Source organism: Hippocampus comes, unplaced genomic scaffold (assembly GCF_001891065.2).
Source record: "Hippocampus comes isolate QL1 unplaced genomic scaffold, H_comes_QL1_v1.1 scaffold158, whole genome shotgun sequence".
Classification (NCBI taxonomy): domain Eukaryota; kingdom Metazoa; phylum Chordata; class Actinopteri; order Syngnathiformes; family Syngnathidae; genus Hippocampus; species Hippocampus comes.
Genome location: NW_017805548.1, coordinates 1,796,343 through 1,818,965, shown reverse-complemented (window position 1 = coordinate 1,818,965; position 22,623 = coordinate 1,796,343).

Below are 22,623 nucleotides of genomic sequence, written 5' to 3'. Positions count from 1 at the left end.
CAGGAGTTGAATCGATGCCTTGTTTTTTAGTTTCGTAGATTTGCGTCTTTCCGACTCCAAGTGTCTGCTGGATGCTTTTAACTTTGTGTCCAGCCTTGCTCAAACGGATGCATTTCACTCGCTCCGCTCCAGTCATTACAGTTCTTCTACGTTTCGATGCCATGATCTACACGACGTAAGTGAATAAAGTTAAAATCTTTCACAATTGCAGTCAAACGCACGCCAATAAAAAGTCACTTACACGTCTTGGTTCCGAATCTGATGAATGAAAACGGCGAAGCGAGCACGTTTTTTTCGGTTGTGTCGAGTGGGTGCTGCTTTTAAGCTAGTGCCGCGTTCTACAGGACGTTAAGTGAATAAAGTTAAAATCATTCACAATTACAGGAAAACGCACGCCAATAAAAACTCACTTACACGTCGTCGTTTCGAATCTGATGATCGAAAAACGCGAAGTGAAAATGTGTCTCAGTGTCGTCGTTCCGTAGCATCGGGTGGGCGTTGCGTGTATTTAAGATCCCGCGGCATGACGTCTCAATCCGGGTTACGGGTAGTGGAATTTCCGCTTACGTAAGTTCCGGTAACATGTAATATCATAGTCAAAATGTTAATGCATAGGTTTTTGTTCCGGGTGAAGGACATTCCTTTTCATAGAATTCCGGGGATGGGAATATTTACTATATATATATATAGTTCGATATCCCGGCTCCGGCCTTCCTCTGTGGCTGCGTGGGTTTTCTCCGGGTACTCCGGTTTCCTCCCTCATTCCCAAAAGATGCATGGCAGGCTGATTGACCACTCTAAATTGTCCCTAGGGGTGAGTGTGAGCGTGGATTGTTGTTCGTCTCTGTGTGCACCCTGCCTACTGCCCGAAGATGGCTGGTATAGACTTCATCAACCCCCGCGACCCCTATGAGGATAAACCGGATCGGAAAATGGATGGATGGATATGCTTGCACTTGAGTAATGAATGCAAATACTTTTGACACCTCTGCATACTTGAATTCCCTAACAGCTAAATATGTGCTGGAATAGCTGATCTATACCAGTGTTTTTCAAACTTTTTTGAGCCAAGGCACACTTCTTTCATTGAAAAAATCTCACGGCACACCACTGGCTGAAAATGTGAAAAAAATGCTTATTTTAACAATTAACGCATTATATTGTTACTATAACCGTTTTTAACATTGAAGAATGACGTTATAACAGCTTGAATTGGAATGAAATGAACACAAAGAAAAAAGTGTTTTATAATCATTCATATTTATTGTTTCACTGTCGTCCTGCATTCATGCGGCACAAATTCGCTTTTCTCTCGTGGTCGAAACACAAGCCAGCTGTTGCTGCTCCCTGGCGGTATGGGAGGGTACTACACGATTACTTTCTGGGCGATAGACCGCACAGGCATACAAATTGGATATTTTCTCGCGGCACACCTGCAATGTCACAGAGTTTGAAAAACACTGATCTATACAATTCTGCAGTTATGCCTAAAGTAACGTCTTTTTCCTAAATATACAGTAGCTGAAAATTTGAAAACCTTTACAGCTTCGCGCTCCTGGATGATGACAAGCTGGATTTTTTTTAGGACATGCAGGAGAAATCCTTTAAAAGTGATTTGTCAGAGGTGTAGCAGTAGAGCCTGGATTATACGTAAACCTAATGCGTTGCGCATGCACACGTACACACACACACACACACACACACACACACACACACACACACACACACACACAAAACAAAGCTTGACATTGCCATGTCCGTGTGTGCATTCAGACAGCAAAATGACTTCTGCAAAACGATTTTTAGGTGCGTGACGAAGTCCACTCCAGTTTCTAGTGTCATGCACTGTAGACAATCCAGCAGCAATTGCTTTACCCCCAATGGGGTGGGAAAAGTGAGTATCAGGCCGTCAACTTTACAACCCGGTCCATCTGCTGCTCCCTTTCACACTGCTGCCAACTTACAGCACATCTAATACTACATACCTCAGAAGCAGGAAATTACAGGGTGTTATAAAATGTCTGCAGGGAGGTCAGATCAAAAACAAATTGAAAGGGTCTTTGCATGCAAGGTGAAAACTAGCAAAAGCAGCTGACTGTGGCTCTCCATCAACCAATGGCCTTTGACAAGACACGTTTAGGTATGACAGATCTAGTTAATGGGGTCGGTCCGAGGAAATTACTCACCTTAAAGTCTCTAACAGCCTTCACAAGCACTTGAGGCTGCAGATAATTCAGAGAGAAGACAGGGATTTCAGTTGTCTGGTATATTACACAGCAGATTAATTGAAAGGCCCTTCAAAGGCATAACAAATTTCTAGTTAGACATTAAATATCACAGTTGAATACTGAAAATGTCAGCTTTGTTGGCATATTATCAATCATCTCTTAGAGAAGCACACATGAGTGTATGTGCAGTGGTTGGTCATTTCATCGGTTCAAATGCTGAGGTTGAATATGCGAGCACATGGATGGGAAGTACAAACATGGTGAGCATTCAAACATAGCTAGAAACAATGTCCCTAAATTATCGACTTAGCTAATTGAACAGTATTTTGTCTCAATAAGAGAAGAAAAGACTAATATGGGCAGTCACATGCATGTGTGACAAACAAATGTCAGGTGGTCAACACAAGAATGAGTTCACTTTGTATTAGTGTGACAACAATGTGATGACTGTGTCCCTTCCCGCTCCTTACCAACTGGTGGTAGGGTGAAAATGTTTTTTTGAGGGTTAATTCTACTTGATTGTGTAATTAAAAGTTGGTCTTGGATTAAAAAATTGTGTTGGGTTAATATTTAACTTGCATACAACACAAATATTTTCCGACTTGAAAGGCCGCTAAAATACACACACACACACACACACACATGTACGTACACACTCGCACGGCGCACGAAAAGATCAAGTCCACCAGGAGCGATGGACCAAGAGCCGCCTCGTATTCCTGGTGTGCTATATATATATATATATATATATATATAGAGTTGTTTGTTTAAGAGGGAAGACAGAATAAGATGGAGGCAAAGCACCTGAAAGTGCATCTGTTGATCATTGGCACTTTAGCCTGAATCCTGGCACAGAGGGCAAAATAGAGCAAGAAACAAATATTTAGTGACTGAAAGATAAAGCTGTTATGGGTTAGGTAGACAATAAAAAGTTGACATTGCTTGGTACAGGGTTGGAAAGGTTACTATAAAAATGTATTCCAATACAGTGACTAGTTACCTGTCATAAAATATATTTCATTTCCAAGTACCATAATATTATTAGTATAATGATGTAACTTTCATTCATTCATTCATTGTCTGATCCGCTTTCTCCTCACAAGGGTCGCGGGGGGTGCTGGAGCCGATCTCAGCTGTCCTTGGGCAGTAGGCGGGGGACACCGCGAACTGGTTGCCAGACAATCACAGGGCACACAGAGACGAACAGTCATCCGCGCTCACACTCACACCTAGGGACAATTTAGAGTGTTCAATCAACCTGTCATGCATGTTTTTGGAATGTGGGAGGAAACCGGTGTACCCGGAGAAAACCCACACAGGCACGAAGACATCCGGGATAGGTTCCAGCACGTCCCGCCGCCCTTGTGAGGATGCAGTGGATCAGAAAATGGATGGATGGATGCAAATAACAGGGGTGTGTATTTGAAATGCGTGCGTGTGTGCATGCGTGTGTTAGTTTTGTTGTGTGTGTGTGCGTGCGTGTGTGCATGCGTGTGTTAGTTTTGCCCTGTAGGATTGGGAATTTATTTTCTTGTAACGTGCAATAAACTCATTCACTGAGTCATCTCACGTCTTTGTGTATCATAACATATCTTGAAATGTCACCACCAGAGGTAAACATGAGGTTGTCTGTATTGATTTGCACTTCTTTCAAACCCATGCAGAGACTATATTGTACAGTGCAGCACAGATCGGTGTAATTGTATTTTTATCTGCTGAGATTTTGATTAAAATAGTGAAATATGCTTGAGATTTTTGGTCGGGATTGACAATGTTCTAATTTTTAAAAATCAACTATGTCAGAGTCTCAGACAAAGTCTCACTTGAAGCGAGTCCGATGACTGATGATTGAGATTTCGAAGAGCTTTAAAGAAACTGGGGAAGTAACATTTTCAACTCAATTTTAACTTGTGGGACAGCACCTAAATCAAATGTAATACATTTTCCACTCTGTGGGCTAACTATATCAGCATTAGCCATCTACAGTAATAAATACATCTTGACAAAAAGCAATTTGAGTCGCCCGGCAACCCAGAACTCCCCTTTGATTTAGAGGAATATATTTTGATTTATCCAGGGATACATTTAAGTGGCACGATGGTTGACTAGTTTGCAAGTCCGCTTCACAGTGCAGAGGTCAAGGATTTGAATCAGCCTCCGGCTTTCCTGTGTGGAGTTTGTATGTTCTCACTGTGCCTGTGTGGGTTTTCTCTGGGTACATCAGTTTCATCACACATTCCAAAAACATGCATGGTAGGTTGATTGGACACACACTTTCTGCTCTGGCTCTCGGCGAAGGCGGATGATGTTTGCTCTACTCCCTCCCTCCCTTTTCCTCTTCTGCTTTGCTGACTTTGTCGAATGTGCTCTCCTCTGTCTTGATATAGCCTCTATATTCTTTTTTCTTCTGAAAACCAAACTAAAGCATGGAATTAGTCAGCTGGGCTCTCAGCACTATGGGTAAAAAAAATTCAACAAAAAGAGCAGGCAGTGGGGAGCCCTCTTGCCCCTCTGGGACATACGCTGCTGGTTAAACCTTAGATCAGAGGTGTCAAACATACAGCCCACGGGTCGGAACCGGGCCCCAAGGAGGTTCAATCAGGCCCGCAGGATAATTTAAAAGTGAAAAAATGCATAAAAGACATGGAATGAATTTTGTAAAAGTGAAAAAAATGCATAAAAGACATGGAATGACTTTTGTAATAAGGTGTAATTCGTGGAATATCCGCTAGGGGACACAATGTTTTGATCAGAGTAGAAGACAACATTGTTTTGATCAGAGAAGAAGACAACAAGAGCCTCAGTCCGTCACGAAGACAGACCCATCACAGCAGACACTATCAAGGACATGTGTATACTTTATTCCTTACACATTTAATAGCACTCTCCTTAGTTTGTAAGGTGTAGGCAGGGATTAAATTTCGATTTTATATGCACATGTGTCAATGGTTTAAAAATTCCTTTCTTTATAAATCTTGTTTAATTAAAGTGCATTACTATGTTATTCAATACCAATTACTTGTTAAAGTTTTGTGCCTTTGTACAATCTGTATGATCAGTTGCAATGCATATATGTGAATGACAAAAGTAAATTGCACATTTGTCCAAGGAAATCTAAGGTGCTTCATGAAATGTTTTGGAAAAGATATGTTCATTAAATTTCAACATTTTCCGAATGTTCTTGCGCTTCTTTAGACCAAAAAAAAGGAAAGACATTATTTTGTTTCTTTACAGCAGAGTATGGTATAATTTTAATGGTCCGGACCACTTGACATCTACCAAGGCTGTGTGTGGCCCACGATGTGAAATGAGTTTGACACCCCTGCTTTAGATCCTTGGCTAAAGTGGAGAATGGTGTGCTTGAGAATATTTTCCGTAGAGGATGTGGAAGGCATCTACATTATTGGACTTTTGATCACAGGTATCCTGCTGTTTGGTGTGAGAAGTTTCCTGATCTATTGCAAAATTCAACCGGTGGGAGCAGCTGCCATTGGAAGATCACAACCTGGTGGCTGGCATGGAGAGTATGTGGCAGGTAATCAACACTCAGACTCATGCGTTGACCGAATTCCACCGCAAAGTCGATGTGGTGTTGGGGTCGCTTCGCAAAATTCGGCAAATTGATGCCACGGAGAGTCACATGTTAAAAGACATTCAAGGCTGGCTGAAACTGCTCTGGCCTGTATCTGGACTTTCTTGGGATGGTCAAAACATACGGATGCAAGTCATATCTCCCTATTTTCGTCTCACTGCCTGTGACTCATAAAGTCTTGGCCTTGCAGCTGCAGGTGCAATGTCAAAGCCTTTGCTGTATTCATGTTTTGTCTTGAGAATTGTTGTACTATTTTTAAATGTACGCTACATGTGCTGAGGTTTTTTTCTCTGGCTCAAACCATCCTCCCATTAGCAGAATGTTTTTTCCCCCCTCATATTCCCAACTGTTCTCTTTCCATATCTATAATATCGGGGCGCTTAACAGCGACCTGCCAGACTCCTCGTTCTCTCTCGCCCATGTCAATCTTGTCTATGTTCCTCTGAACGGGTTGTAACTGGGAAGTGAATTCCTTGTGCATACGTGGCCAATAAATCTGATTCTGATTCAAAATTGTTCTTTTTATGTGATTGTGAGGGCGAATGGTTGTTCGTCTATGTGTGCCCTGTGATTGGCTGTCAACCGGTTCAGGGTGTACCCCACCTACTACCAGAAGACAGCTGAGAGGCTAAGTGGCTCGGAAAATGGATGGATGGATGGATGGATTGGTGGGAGGATACTTCTGTAAAAGTGGATCGTGAGTTGGTGGTAATAGGAAAGTGCTGATCTTAATGGTGCTGGGAGCAACTAGCAGGACACCACCAGATAGGGTTGAAATTGCATCTCAAATGGACCGGAAGCCAATGCATGTTGGCTCGTATTGGGGTAATGTGATCAAACTTCCTCATCCTCTTCAGGAGTCACGCTGCAGTATTTGTACTAACTGCAAACTTTTAACACTGGACATGGGAAGACCAGAGAGCAATGTGTTGCAATATTCGAGGCAAGACCTAACAAACGCATGAATTACGATTTTGGCGTCACCAGGGGTCAAAATTTGACATATCTTAGCAATTTGCTAAGTATGGTCCAGCATCCCTTTTGCCAACAACCTCCTCTTCCTCCAATTCTTCAAACACCTGGACCCCCTCAGATAATTTTGAACCATCACTTTCCGAATTGATTTCTGACTGGCTTTGTACACTTTGCACAGTGAGCCCTATTGTTATCCTTGAAGCGACATCACACTTCCGAGTTTGACACTTGTCAGATCTCACTTCGGGAAAATTATTACTTTGTCGAATTAACGAAACCGATTTTTTTTTTCTTTATTTAATGTATTTTGTTTGTTTGTACTTTGCAAATTTCTAAAATTATTTCATGCTTGACCTTTAATGTTGAGCACTAACCCGGTTTGTGTAGGCTGTTCAATAACAATTCTCAACTCGGACTGCCACAAAAGATTATTTCAGTTGTTGACTACTTATTAATAGTTGCAATTAGTTGTCTAATCGGGTCTCATTCTGTAAATCACAGCATATTGCTCCAGCAAGCAGGTGCTCTTGTACAGTATATCAATCATTAGCTTACAGCCCCAAATCTTTCAGGTATGTACAAATTAATACTAAAGACAATTAAGAAGATAGTACATTCAACTTTGATAAAACAAATTGTAGAAGCATTCATGACGTGTTTATAAATGATGGTGCAACATCAATTAAAGGTGTGACTGTGACCTTCACCTTATGCATTTCAAAATGGAATCAATCAAGATGCACACTTGCACTGTGAATAAAATGAATGCAAATAAAAAATACTCGTAAACATATTGAACTCTTCTCAAGTATCAGGCATGTTTTTAATGCTGAGGACAGTGAAATCAGGTGAGTAAAATTAGAAAAAAGAACTGTCCCAAACCAAACTAAAACATTTGTATAAACCCTTATTTCTACAAAATGTTTGCTTCATTTCACTAGTATGTATAATTTAAAATAATTAAATTGATCAACATAATCAAAATGTCGTGGGTATGCTGAAACTGAAATAAAACCCCTGAAAGATTAGAAGGAACGTTTTTCACTGTAACAAAACAGTATATTGTAATGAACTGGATGTTTTATTGTGTTGATGTGTTGCCGTCAGGTGGAGAGGATGTGACAAACATCAAACATAATGAGTACTTGTATTTATGAATACGTTTATTTATGAGTTTGGCAATGAGCGGGGAGGGGGGAGAGAAATATATATAGAGAGAGAGAGAGAGAGAGAGAGAGAGAGAGAGAGAGAGAGAGAGAGAGAGAGAGACATTCCATGTGCGCAGCGTTCATATCTCGTGCCACAGCATTAATACTGTGTGTGTCTGGTTGCAAATAAAATTGTTTGTCTCTTGTGAACCTTGGACGACATTACAATGCATTGTTTTCAAAATCTTGTTGAGTAAGTCAGGCAGCACGTCTCAATTCTAAGTTCGATAGCACCGCACAGCGCTTCAATAAATCTTCAATTATCGAAAAATAGGTTTTCACACCTGACCATCTATACATGATCGGAACCGTTTAATCCTCACGAGGGTCGCAGGTTTGCTGGAGCCTATCCGAGCTGACTTCAGGCAGTAGGCGGGGTACACTCTGAACTGGTTGGCAGCCAATCGCAGAGCATACTTAGACAAACAACCATCCACATTCACAATCACACCAAAGGACAATCTAGACCGGTGGTGTCAAACATACGGCCCACGGGCCAGAACTGGCCCCAAGAAGGTTCTATCAGGCCTGCAGGATAATTAAAAGTGAAAAAATACATAAAAGAAACAGAATGAATATATTTAATGAGCTGCAATTCATGGATCATCCGCTAGGGGAATACTGTATTGATCACAGTAGAAGACAGCATTGTTTTGATCAGAGAAGAAGACATCAGCAGTCTGTCTGTCACTGAGACGACACAGCAGTAAAAGCCAGCGACCAAATTGCTAGCGAAATAGCATTAGCATCAAAGCCGTATTCCGACGGTGACTTTGTTAATCGATGCATGATGAAGGTGGTTGAACTTGTATGTCCCAAGAAGCACCAAGCTTTTGCCAATATTAGCCTGACTAGGAATACTATACCAGAAAGGATTTCGGACCTATCAGCAGATATAGACAGACAATTGAAACAGAGAGTCAAGTCATTTTGTCAAATGTTTTGTAAAAGATGTGTTCATTAAATTTCAACATTTTCCTAATGGTCTTGTGATTCTTTCTACAAAAACAAAGGAAAGGCATGATACAGTATTTTGGTTATTTATAGCAGAGTATGGTATAATTTTAATTGTCCGGCCCACTTGACATCTATCGAGGCCGTATGTGGCCCACAATGTGAAATGAGTTTGACACCCCTGATCTATACTCTAGATTGATCTAGAATGATCAATTAACCTGCAGTGCATGTTTATTTTGGAATGTGGGAGGAAACCGGAGTACCTGGAGAAAACCCATGCAGGCACTGGGAGAGCATGCAAACTCTACACAGGAAGGCCGGGGCCCGAAATCGCACTGCCAGGTGGATGTGCTAACCAGTCGACCACCGTGCCACCCTAACTGGAAAGAACATTTGAGCATTATAAAACAGGCTACAACAACCAGGGGCTGTTGTACGCAAGTGGTTTTTTTTTTTCCTCTTTTGTCTTGGACTTGACTCGGACCCCTTGGCATTTGAACGTGGCCAATTGACTCGGGAAATATTTTTATTGACTCGACCGAGTCCAACTGTTTTAATTCCTGAAAATTAATGTCCTCCTAAAAAAATTTGAAATAAAGGTTTATGGATGATTAAAATCCGGGGAATCAGGGACAGAAAAATCCTTCCGCATCATTGAGTTAGCTGCTCCCGGGTAACCAATCTCCTCCTTGTCTCTCCCCTGAAGTTGGCCACTATTAAATTATTAATGAAGCAACAGTGTTTTCGAAAATCCTTTTTTATTTAACTGCACGCACAGTTATAAGGGAAGCCCAAAATGTCTTCTTCTTCTATGACCAATCATGGCTCAGCTTAAACAAAAAAAAACAAGTGAGCCATGATTGGTTGTTACCTAAGTCCTGAGCAATTGTGCTGCCATTATCAATTGCCAGAAAGTGGCAAAATGTGCCCACCCCCACCCCGAAATGGGCAAAAACGGATGGATTTTGTTTCTGAACTCATATTCCACAAACACAATATTAATTAGAATTACGTCTTTCGACAAGTGGAGGCACGTAGAACATATTCAAGTCAAGACAAATTTTGGCTTGACTTCCCCTTTACAGGGCTCGACACAACAACCATTATTCTCTCAAATGCTGCCAACTTTAAGTGTGTGCTGGTAAAAATGTAAACTGTATGTTCTAATGCTCTTACCGGTACGTTGGGTTAAAAATATACAAGGCGCTCCAACTCCTGGATGCAGCAAAGGATCCACGGCTTTGCTGAGTTGCTGATGATGGTCTCCTTGACCCGGCTGGAGACAAGGGGCCGGTGTAAGACTGAATACTATACGCATGGGTCAAGGTGGACATTACCCAGGGGTCCGAAGCAAGCAACTGAGGTACTGACGGGAAAAAGTAACCGACAACCACATTCCCTGGGCCTCCGGCCACTCTGGGCCCTGGAAGAATGACAGGACCCACAGGCTGCAACTGCCTGGGAGGCATGCGGGCAAGACGAGTGAAAGTCAGACACAGGTCTCAGTGGGGCCGCTGGGCATTGTAAATTTCAGTGTAGGGCGGGAACGGGGAGCAGCAGAAGGGCACATGGGATCACTACGGGTGGTGAATACTGTCTGGTCTCTCGAGCGTGAACCGACATTTCTAGCACCTGCACCACAGCTGAACCAAGAAGTTCCCCAAGAACCACAGGGACACAATGGAGGGCCAATGGTTATGGCCAACTAAACCTGGGGACGCGCCTGAATCAGTAAGTATAACCCACGGCTTTGTTCCCCAGAAGAGAGGGCACTTGCAGAGCCTCGTCACTAAAAGAGTCTCCTCTGGGAAAACAATCAACGATGCCACAGCAGGCTCAAGATCAGGCATTCGAAACAAGCTGGGAGCACCAGCATCATATAGAGCCGCCAAATCCCGGGCATCCAGCATGAGCCACGCGAAAGACCCAGTATTACCCCCCAAGCAGGAATGGCACTTGGTCAAATCATCCCAAGATGCAGGGACAGAAAAGGCCAGAAGCAACCACTTTCAGGATGTGACTGAGACCGCTGAGGCATGTTCAGCAGCAGGCTCTGCAGGGCACATTGCAAAACAGCCTACATCGATCGAGCCATGCTCCACACCACACGATGAGCTCCTCGGAGAGGGTGGGAAGGTCAACCTCTGAAACGATGGAGGACAACTCAACCCCCGAACTCTGGAAACAAGACTGAGGCAGCCAAAAAGGTGGCGACAACATCCTGGGCCAGCACCAGTGCGTGCGGAACTGGTGTACCCAAAACTGGAGTAGGCAGATCCTTGCCTTGCAACCTCTTGTGCCTGAGGCACATCATTGACAACATCCAAATAAACAAACAGGAAAGCATCAACGTGGGCAGACTTGCTGCACCTTCAACCTAGTGACCCACGCCTTCAGCGAGGGAACTACAGTGAACATGTGGGGGCGACTCCATAGCGAAAATGGCTCTTTGGGCCAGCACATGCTAAGCCAAAAGCAGAAAGGCCCACGAGCGGCACACGGCCAACAGGTGCCGAAAGCGACCTGACACGAAATAGATGGCGATAAGCTGAGGGAAGGGGGTAAGGATTCCACCTGCAATGCAGATGCCAAGTGAAACGCAAAACTTCCACATTGGAAGCTGGAATGCCACAGGCAGGAGAGAGGACGCACATGCAGTCATCACCAGACGAGGCTCGCAGCGAACAAAAAGGCAAGTTTGCTGGCAAAAGCCTGCAGCAGAACTGCCAAGAAAAGAGACAAGGGGCGACCACGCAACGCCTGAAGCGAGGAGAGGGGGTTAAAAATGAAAGAGCAGAGGCAAATCAAGGCAAATTGCTGGGAAATATGGGCGGGGCAACCATTAAGGCACAAAGAGACAAGCCGTCCGTGTAACACGGCACCGTTTGCCTTTAAGTTGCAACACCACACTCAACAAAGCTGGGACAGGGCGCAAGGACATCAAAAATTAACGCACACAGCCAAGCACACAGCAACTTTTCTGGAGAAAAGCCAACAATGGAAGAGCCCAATAGCAAATAAGACGGACGCTAACAATAGCTGCTAACAAAGCACACAAGCACGGTAAACCAGAAAATTGAGATGAGCCAACTGAAGAACCAGCTACCTCATCTCACGAGGCACGGCCAGACATATGTCACCCGGCTGAATACAAACCAAGTTATTGCAGCCACAGGAGGGCGGAAACCAAATCCACAGCTCTGACCTACGCAGACACAGGCTCTCAGAGACGGAAAACAGTCGAAGAGAACAAATAGATACAAAATAGACACACAAAGAAGAAACATCACAAAGTGTGTTCAATTTCCTTGAATGATAGTCAACATTGTAAATAATTTTTTTGTATCACCTTGCTTGGCTAGTTTTCGAAACATTTAGAAACTATGCTAATGAATGTCTGAGTCATTGAGGACTCATTGTTTGATGCGCAGTATTTTTCAGTCTATATTCATCAAGTCTGGAACAAAACTGATCAATTGTGGTGAAATGAACTAACTTGATAATTAGCACATCTTGTCTGTCGGATGTAAATGTCAAGCTCATCTACAGAATGAGTGCATCAGTGATATCACACTAACCAGGTGCTGCAGCCTTTTCCAAATTACTCATACATTTGACATGGTTGGGGGCGCGGTCAAAAGGTTAATGTGTGGAACATGCAATCGGAGACTGAGCAGTGGAACCGTGAGGCCAAATTTTCTTTTCCACCTGTAGCTGAGCAAAGGCATATGAACAAATAGACTTAAAATACCCATCCATCCATCCATCCATTTTCTGATCCTCACAAGGGGCGTGGGGGGTGCCGGAGCCTCTTCCAGCTGTCTTCGGGCGGTAGGCGGGGGACACCCTGAACCGGTTGCCAGCCAATCACAGGGCACACAGAGACAAATAACCATCCGCGCTCAAACTCACATCTAGGGACAATTTAGAGTGTTCAGTCAGCCTGCCATGCATGTATTTGGAATGTGGGAGGAATACCCAGAGAAAACCCACGCAGGCCCGGGGAGAACACTCAAACTCCACACAGGGAGGCTGGAGCTGGAATTGAACCCGGTACCTCAGCACTGTGAGGTCAACGCGCGAACCACTGGTCAACCGGGCCGCCGACTTAAAATATACTGATGTGAATAACATTTAAGATATATTTCCTTTGCAATAACAGCATCAAGCCTGTGACCCATTAATATGACGACATTTTTGCATTCTTCTTCTTATCTGATTTTACAGCTGTCACTCACGCTTTGTTCAGAGTTTTTTGTGTGATTCGTTCCTTTCATTCTCCTCTTTCGCAAGTAAATGCATTTGGAGATTTGTCACACAAATATATGCGAAATGTTGATGTTTTTCAGATCTGCAAACATATGAGCGTTTTTCATGTTTGTTATTGTGTGAGCATTTATCATGACTTATCAGTTGTAAAGCATACCATTTCAAGATATTAACACACACGGAAGGAAGGCCATGCCTCCTACATTTGCGGTGGGACATGCCCGTAACGCCTCACAAGGGAGGTGTCCAGGAGCCATCCTAATCAGATGCCTAGAAATTTTGTACATAAAGGTTATTAACAGAAGGCTGACAAAGGGCAGCCTTGGCGGAGTCCAACATCGCTGGAAACGAATCTGACTTACTGCCAGCAATGTGAACCAAAACCTGACATTAGTGTTATAGGGACCAAACAGCCCATATCAGGGGGTTTGGTACTCCTCACAGAATTCCCAGAGGGACAGTGTCGACCACCTTCCCCAAGTCCACAAAGCACATTTTTATGTTGAATACCTTGATAGTCTTGAGATTTCATAGTACCCTACATAGATCGAATTTCATCGTAAGGACAGTGTTCTCTTCATTTTTTTGAATTTGTAAGCATAGAGCTGATGTGCCATGCTAAAAAGTTCCAGTTTTGTCTCATCTGACTAAGAGACATGAAAAGGGATGGCAAGTCCAGCAGGCAGCCCTAAAGGTGAGCATACAGGACTGTAAATAGTTAGTCGGGTGTCCTCCACTGCAGAAACAGGGAATGGTGGTGCCTGCAATTTGTGCGCCACTGGAAGAGGAACAGGTGGCGGCCGCAAAACGTGCTCTGCCGGAACAGGAAGGGGTGGCGGCTGCATGTCTTGCGCTGCTGGAAGAGGAACGGGTGGATGCGGCATGCTGTGCGCCACAGGAACATGAACAGGTGGAGGCCGCAGGTCGTGCACCGCCAGAACAGGAAGGGGTGAAGGAAAGGGAGTCTGTTATGCCACAGTCTCTAGGGGTCCAAGTCAATGGCACTTACTGGTCAGAGCGAGTCTGGAGACTGGCCCCTGTGGTCACATGGGGACTCTTGGGTCAGAGGAAGGACTGATTGATAAAATGCCCAGAGTTTCCACAAAAACTGTAAAGACCCTCGGCAACCCGCGTGGCGGGTTTGGCTGAGTTGCATTGGTTCTTCCCCCACAACAGCATATGTCTCAGGGGTTGTGAAGGGCTGGGCGTCTGATCGAGCAGCAGGGGCACAAAGGTATGAAAAGCGGGTAGGTTTGGTGTTCTGGCAGCGATGTCTGATGCAACAATCAATCCGTATCACCAGGGAGAGTAACTCAAGAGTCTCAGGTACATCTCGAGTTGACAGCTGATCTTGAAGCTCCTCAGACAGTCCACAAGCAAAAGCGTTCTTTCCTCATTCCAGCTCAGAGGCTAAAATCCTGAATTTAATGACATAGTCTGCAGCCAAGTGTGGGCCATGACATCATGCCATTAGCCTATTTGCCAGATGACGGATTAATAAAGGCCTGATACAAAACTACTCAAACGATTCCAACATCTCTGACTCTGACTTTCACAAGGAATTGAACCACCCCCGTACTCTTCCCCAAAGCAAGTTGATGACATGGACCAATTTACTGCAGTCGTCTGAATACATGCTAGGTTGCTGCTCTTACACTAAGGAAAAGTTCAGCAGGAATTAGCCACAAGCTCCTACCTCCCCAGAATAATGTTCGGGTGACAGTTCCCGGTGAAAACGTGAAGAAGCAAACAGTGAGATGATACTCTGATACAAAGTGGTTCAGCATCAAGAAAGATAAGTGCAAATGAATTTAACATGAAAAATCTATTTACTTTCCCAAAACTAGCCCCAATACTGTATGTGTTAAACAGGCAAAGAAAACAGCTTGTATAACAGGGAATGTGCCTGATTCTTTTTCAGACATTTTCATCAAACTTAGTCATTGCCCTTCTATGGTCAACGGTCTAAGAAAAGATTTGTCATTTGCATATATGACGGATGAAGCACAGCTGGTGGAGTTGATGAGGACAGATTTGATGTTTTCGCTCACAAACAGAGGTTGTTTGATGCAATTCCATCCACAAAAGCTGCATATTTGCCGCTTTCAAAGTGAGCCCATTTCTAAAATGAAGACTACTGCAAACAAAAGGAATATTGACAGAGAGTGCTGTCGCTTTCAGGACATGTAGAAATTGCCATATTTTTTTCATTGAAATATGAGACAACTGTTTTATAATTTGCTCAGACTGTGACTGTTGTTTTGGAATTCACTATCAAGAGCCATAATCAGACAAAACATGCATACTACAACAGGGTATATTGGAAAAACGCTGCAAAAAATTAAAGCCCCTGGGAGGTGAGTAGATGGTCGGACATTTTCAATTGACCAAATCTGTCTCTTTTGTCAAAAAAAATGGACACCATTGACATCGGTATTGATAAGTACATTTGCTCCATTCTCTATTGTCTGTTGTGACATTTTTTATGTGTGCTGTAGGATCCTTTGCAATGCACGAGATTTTACAGAGGTAGGGCACGACATTACACCGCCTGAATTCTCTCCTGGATGTATGTCCAATTTACTAGATTGTATTGAAATAGCAGAGCAAACAGTATGTCGACTGAAACTGGCCAGTGAACAGCGTATAGCTATTTGGCCGGATCACTGCAAACACTGTTGTGTGTTGCGTTTTGTGACCGGGATCCCAGTTATGATTGCTTGCTTACCTCTTTGGCACACGTTGGAAGTGATTCTACTCTACCCACTTGTGTTAGCAGCATCTATTTGTCAGAAAAAAAAGAAATACTGTTTTATCGTTCTGTTGTTTGCTCATGCATCGGGATTTTGAAGAAAGGAAACTAACTGTCCAACATTATCGAAGTAACGTGACACACTTTGAACACAAGTGAAGTAGTCAAGTTCATGAAAAGTCAAAGTGTCTGCCAAAGCCTCAACCAGACTTAACAAAAATAAAACAAATACAGTATAAGAACATTGTATTTGTGCTTGTCCATCTTTTTGGAAGCAGTCTGCGTCCTGCTACCTGGAAGATGATGATCAGACAGTGTCATTACTGTACTGTGGAGAGGGACGTGCACTGATTCAATCGTGCTATGAAAAGTTAAAAAAAAAAAGGTTGAAAAAAATAATTGGAGCCACACCTTTAACCAGATTGTTTTATAAATGTCATGTGTTCTTGTGTCATCTGTCTTTTTCTTTTCATAAAGCTCCCCTTTTTTTGTAAACTAACAAATAAAAATAACAGCCATGAAATCTAAAGGTGGCCCACTACATGCAGTACTGTTGCACACTTTTCTTTATCAGTTGTAGGATACAAACAAAGACCGAATCTACACATATACGTTGCTTACAAAGGATCAATATTTATCAATTGCTAAATTTGTGGCACAGGGTTTTCGTCAAATTGTACATTTGTCATTTTGACATGTGAAAGATGATCACATTGGCCAAGACTGTATACACTGTAAAGGATGAGTTACAGAGAGATAGATAAAGATAATTTGAGAATGTACAATCTGAGAAAATGGCATGTTGGCAGTTTTCAAATGAGATTATTAGCAGTGGGATCATTAGCATACACAAACACGAAATCTTATTGTATGGCAGCTGAACCACTCCAGAAATCGGGAGACTCGGTCTGACCTCATTAGTTGGAGCAAATGTGACACAGACCTGCATTCGGTATTGTTATCTAAGTTTCTACTTGAGTGCCCACTGTGATCACCACATTTAACTCTCTGGGCACTGGCTAATGAGTATTCATTACAAAAAAAAAAAAAAAAAAAAAATGAAAGTGGGTCTAATTTGCCTCATCTGCTCTGTTCTCCAAACTACAGTAGTAGCTGAGGGACTAAATGTTTTCAACCACACAATGCCTCTGGTAATGTTTTTGTAGATTGTTGTCACTTTGATTTTGTGTACCGTGAGTCTCTGGTTGCAATAGAAACAAAACAATCACACACACACACACACACACACACACACACACACACACACACCCTAGTGTCAAAACATGTTAATGCATGAAAGCCATTCCCACTTTTCTGCTCCCCCTACAATGAAAAGTCCCTCTGTTCCGTTATACGAAATATTTTTCTCTCCTCTTGCCTCGCAACGAGATTCACTACAAGGAAAACAAGCCTTCCGCAAAAGTCTCATCCAACCTCAGCATGCCACAGCGACCTCTACTGCTTCGTTCGGAAACGGCAACAGCAACCACCACACTGGTTTACACATGAGCAGTAGTACAGAAAGTATTTGTTTCAGACGCAGCACGAAGATCGCATTGCTAAAATGGCGACAAAACGGACCTTTGCATACCAAGGAGTTAAGAAAAGAAAAGAAAAGCTTTAACGCTTGAAGACAGGATCAAGATAATACAAATGAAAGACGGCGGAAGCAAAATAAAAAAAGACATGATGCAAAAATTGATGTAAGTGGAAGTAAATGCTGATCGTAAATTTCGCAATTTCTTTCCTTTTTTTTTCTTTCTATGCTGGCTATATGAAGTGTCAAATAAGTGTATGCTCATACTTATGCACTATTGGAATAAAAATAAAAAGTACACATATACGTTTTTTTTGTGTGTGTTCGTGTTTACGTCTGATATAAAATTTGCTACAGTGAAAAGTCCCCCTTGTGTGAAAAAATTCATGCTGCAAACATGATTTCGTTGTAGAGGAATTTCATTGTATTTAGTAGGAAAGCATTGTCTACATCTTTGAGGTATCCCAAAAGAAAAAAAAAGCATCGAAATGAAATTTCTACTTGAAATGCATCCTTTCACAAAACGCTATTTTTCCCAGATTATTTCTTGGAAACAAGTATTTTCAATGTTCAACTGCTGTTTACTAAAGAATGGTTAAAGGTGGAAATGTACCCCCCCCCCCCCGAAAGAAGCACATTAAAATTTTCTTTTGATAGGTTCCATGGTTATGTAGCTACAGAACTCAATTTTCTGTAGGCCTTCAGAAATTATTCAAAATGGTCAAAAATGGCTCTCCCAGTTTGAGAAAAATGTCTGGCATTGAATGAAAATGCCTTTGATACCGTTGATCATACCATACTGACAAAGAAAGTGGAAAGATATGGAATCAGAGGGAAAGCTCAATCATGGCTTATTGACGAGAACTGAAAACATCGTGCAATGAAATGAAGTCAGAATTAATGAAAGTAATATGTGGGTGGCAGGGGAAGAGCAGTGAATTGATCACCACCTGGTTATATGTTGGTTCCGATGATGCGGGAAAATGCCCCTGCGACATGGCAGGCCCAAACATATAGAATCCCCTGTCAGGAAAAATTTGAACTTTGCCCAAATCCCGAGGTAAGTAGGGGACATTGAGTCAGAGTGGGCGGCAAACTGCTCGCTTTTTCATGCTTTCCACTTGATCACTTGGGTGCTACTTGTTAGAAAGATTCAAGAGGTTTCTTGTATTGCCTTGTTTTTGACGACATTCCATCCACAATAGCTTCCACCTCCACATTGCTCTGGAGATATCGTCAACTTCTTAACTATTATCTTTTGTGTACTGATTCTTCTTTCATTGATTGGCGGTTCGTGTTTATTTCAACTTGCAAACCATTACAATGGGGACTCCGATTAGTGAGAGTCACACACATTTATGCCTTGTCTGATGGAGTAAATTTCCTCACAGCTTGCAGGTCTGTCACTGTGCGGCCCGGTCCCAAATGGGCCGAGGCACGGTACCGGTCCATGCACCGGAGGTTGGGGACCAATGCTGTATACTGTGTCGCTTTGTGCGATCGGGTTCGTTTAATAGTACAACTCCTGGTAAGAGTAGAGGTTCTTTATTTGGACTGCCGTCTTGGTCGGAGGGAGAAAGTAATCACCATGTGTCTCGTAGACTCTCGTACGACTCTGACTAATGGCTGCGCATGCTCTGTGTGTGCTCTGTGCGCAGGCATAGCTAATCGAACAGGCAAATACGATTTGCTCATATCATTACATGTACAGTTTGCAAATATTTTTCACTTACGGTAATTAGATTGTTAGCCAAAGTATAATGTAACTTCAATATATTGTTAATGTTAAGACTGGCAGCCCGGTGGTCGAGTGTTTAGCGCATCGACCTCACAGTGCAGAGGTTGTGGGTTCGATCCCGGCTCCGACCTTCCTGTGTGGAGTTTGCATGTACTCCCCGTGCCTGCGTGGGTTTTCTCCAGGTACTCTGGTTTCCTTCCTCATTCTAAAAACATGCATGACAGGCTAAATGAACACTCTAAAATTTAGAGTCTAAATTGTCCCTAAGTGTGAGCGTGAGCGCGGATGGTTGTTCGTCTCCGTGTGCCCTGCGATTGGCTGGCAACTGGTTCAGGGTGTCCCCCGGCTACTGCCCGAAGACAGCTGGGATAGGCTCCAGCACCCCCCGCGACCCTCGTGAGGATAAAGCGGTTCGGAAAATGGATGGATGGGTGGATGGATGGATGTTCACACTTTTTGTTTGATTCCATGAAAGGTTGTAACATTCATATACATTGTGACAGGTTGTTCCAGTCAGTTACACACTGTCACCTCCAAGAATACTAGCAGCTATGAGATTAACATGCCCTGTTAAATTATCATCATTCCATTCCCCTGTCATTTGTAGGACCTCAAAGGAATCCTTGAGCACATTCACGTTGACACTGTACAACTAGAAGTGAAGTGACATTGCATGTTTGTTTTGGCATTAAAGACGAGCTTTTACAAGCTGAATGTGACATGTTTGATTCATTGTGTTCTCCTGAAAATGACCAACATGGCTACATGTGTTGTATCATACACATATGTGTGTCTGTGTGCGTATTGTGTGTGTGCCCCTCGGCTTTGGGATCCAGGCTTTGTTCTTGTCTTTGAGATTCACGTGATTACTTACTTCAGGCTCTCTTTTATTCATTTGTCCTCTTTGCAGAAACAAAGGTTTACAAGAGTAGAAGGCCATTTGACTGATGTCTGTTGTGGTATTTTATGACAGCAATGTTTTTTGGAGAACTCAAGTTTAAGTTTGCTTTGGAGGTACATGTACTACTTTTCCACGAGCTATTAGCGACATACTGGAGCTATGAAAACCGCAAGTCAGTAGGGTGTAAATTGAAAAATGGTGCAAATTAATTAATAAAGTCAAAATGATATCCTCTAAACAGCAGCACAAACCTGGAATAAAGACACTCAGCCAACATTAATCCATTTTCTGTACTGCTTTTCCTCATTAGAGTTGTGGTGGTAAACAATGGATGTCCTTCAATTTTTTGCTTTTTAATGCCGATAAAAACCGAGATGTTGATCATTGGCTCTGCCCATGATCGGCACCTATTTAAGGAAACCACTCTGAGTGTTGATATTCCGTACGTACTATCCATTCAGCAAAAAAATCATGGTGTTCTATTTGACTCAACTCTCTCTTTTCAAATGCACTTTAGGAATATTACTAGAACTGCATTATTTTCTCCTCCGCAATATCACAAAGATCCGTTCTGTTCTATATGCTAGTGATGCAAACAATCATAATTCACATGTATAAGTCTCTCCTCAATTATTGTAATGTATTACTCTCTGGTTTTCCCATGTCGAGCATTAAAAGCCAATACAAAATGCTGCAGCTGTACTGCTGACAAGGACGAGAAAGTATGATCATATTCCCCCGATAGTACCCAACTTGCATTGGCTCCCAGTTCACTTGAAACGCGGCTCCTCTCTCTCCTGTGCTTGGAAGGAATGAAATTTCATCTGTGCTGTATGTTGCACATGTAGCACATTTGACAATAAAGTTGACTTGAACTTGAAATGCGATTTCAACGTTTTATTATTTACCTATAAAATATGACAAATCTGAGCACCTTCCTATCTTGTTGACTTAACTGTGCGGTATGTTCCATCCCGAAACCTTCGTTCACAACACGCTGGTCTTTTAGTGAAACTCGAGAAGCCCAAAACAAGTCAGAACGTTCAGGAATGTTTTCTATTTGGGCTCCAGTGCTCTGGAATGACCTCCCCGTGAAAAAGATACTTGAGAACAGTGTAAGGTTTGATCAGCGCTTTTCTTGTGGAAAACCGGAACCAAAGCACTGAAAAAATGTAGGGTGTAGTGGAAGCTATATCCTAAACTTTTTTTTCCAAGATGGTGCCATAGTTGTCAGCCCTCGGCAAGTGCTCTTCAAGAGCCTTGCTTTTTTTGTTTTTTTTGTTGTTGTTGTTTTTGTCCTTTGTTTTGTCAAATGGTGTTTGTTGTTACGTCGTGTGGACCCAATGTGGATTGTTTTCAGAATTTTTTTGTCACGATATTTGTCAAAGGAGAAGAATCTGCACTTGGTGGTTGCACCTTCTAAGCAGCACGCATTTACCAGCACCGACTTTGATTGGGAGGAATGTCGGCGCCATTTGACTGTCGGTGCTGGACAGCCCCTGGGTACTCGTGTTTTTTGCGCCTGTAATGGGCAGCATTTTTCACAGCCCCTTTTTGTTTAGCGGAGTTGTCGGTGCTGTTGGACAATCTGCGCTGGTGTGGTTGAATGGATGGCTGCTGAAGTTGAGGATGAGGAAAGAGGAGCGTTGGCGCGGAGCGCGGATGCGTAGTTGGAACTGAGAGTCGCTGCTTGGAATTAAAGCCGATTTACACGGGACAGGAGAAGTGAACCCAATCTCTTTTTTCATCAATGGACGCTACAGCTATTTGTTTACTTTGAAACTTAGCTGGTAGCAGACATGTGCACATTTTGAGCATGACATCTCTGATCAACTGGTGAAAGGACACTTTGATTCTCTCCTCTTTCATCTAGAACCTCTTCAAACAACAAGGCGGATCAGGGAAAAGTGGTTAAGATTGCACGACTGTCCATGTTTTTGTTATGTGTTGTGTTTATTATTTTATTTTATGTTAATTGTTTTGTAAAGTGCTTTGTAACAGCTGCAGCTGTTTTGAAAGAGCTATATCAATCAGGGTGCATTGTATTGCATTGTAGAAGCAAAAGCATTGAAGCATATATATAAGGTAACGAGATGACTGTATAAAAAAAAAAAAAAAATCCTCGTCTCACCCCTCGGGTGGTGTCCATCCCTCATTCAGCTCGGGTCCTCTACCAGAGGCCAGGAAGCTTGAGGGTTCTGCGCAGTATCCTTGCTGTTCCCAGCACTGCACATTTCTGGACTGAGATGTCCGATGTTGTTCCCGGGATCTGTTGCAACCACTCATCTAGTTTGGGGGTCACTGCCCCGAGTGCTCCGACCACCACAGGCACGACTGTCACCTTTACCTTCCAGGCTCTCTCCAGCTCCTCTCTGAGCCCTTGGTATTTCTCGAGTTTCTCGTGTTCCTTCTTTCTGATGTTTCCATCACTTGGGACCGCTACATCCACTACAACGGCTTTCCTCT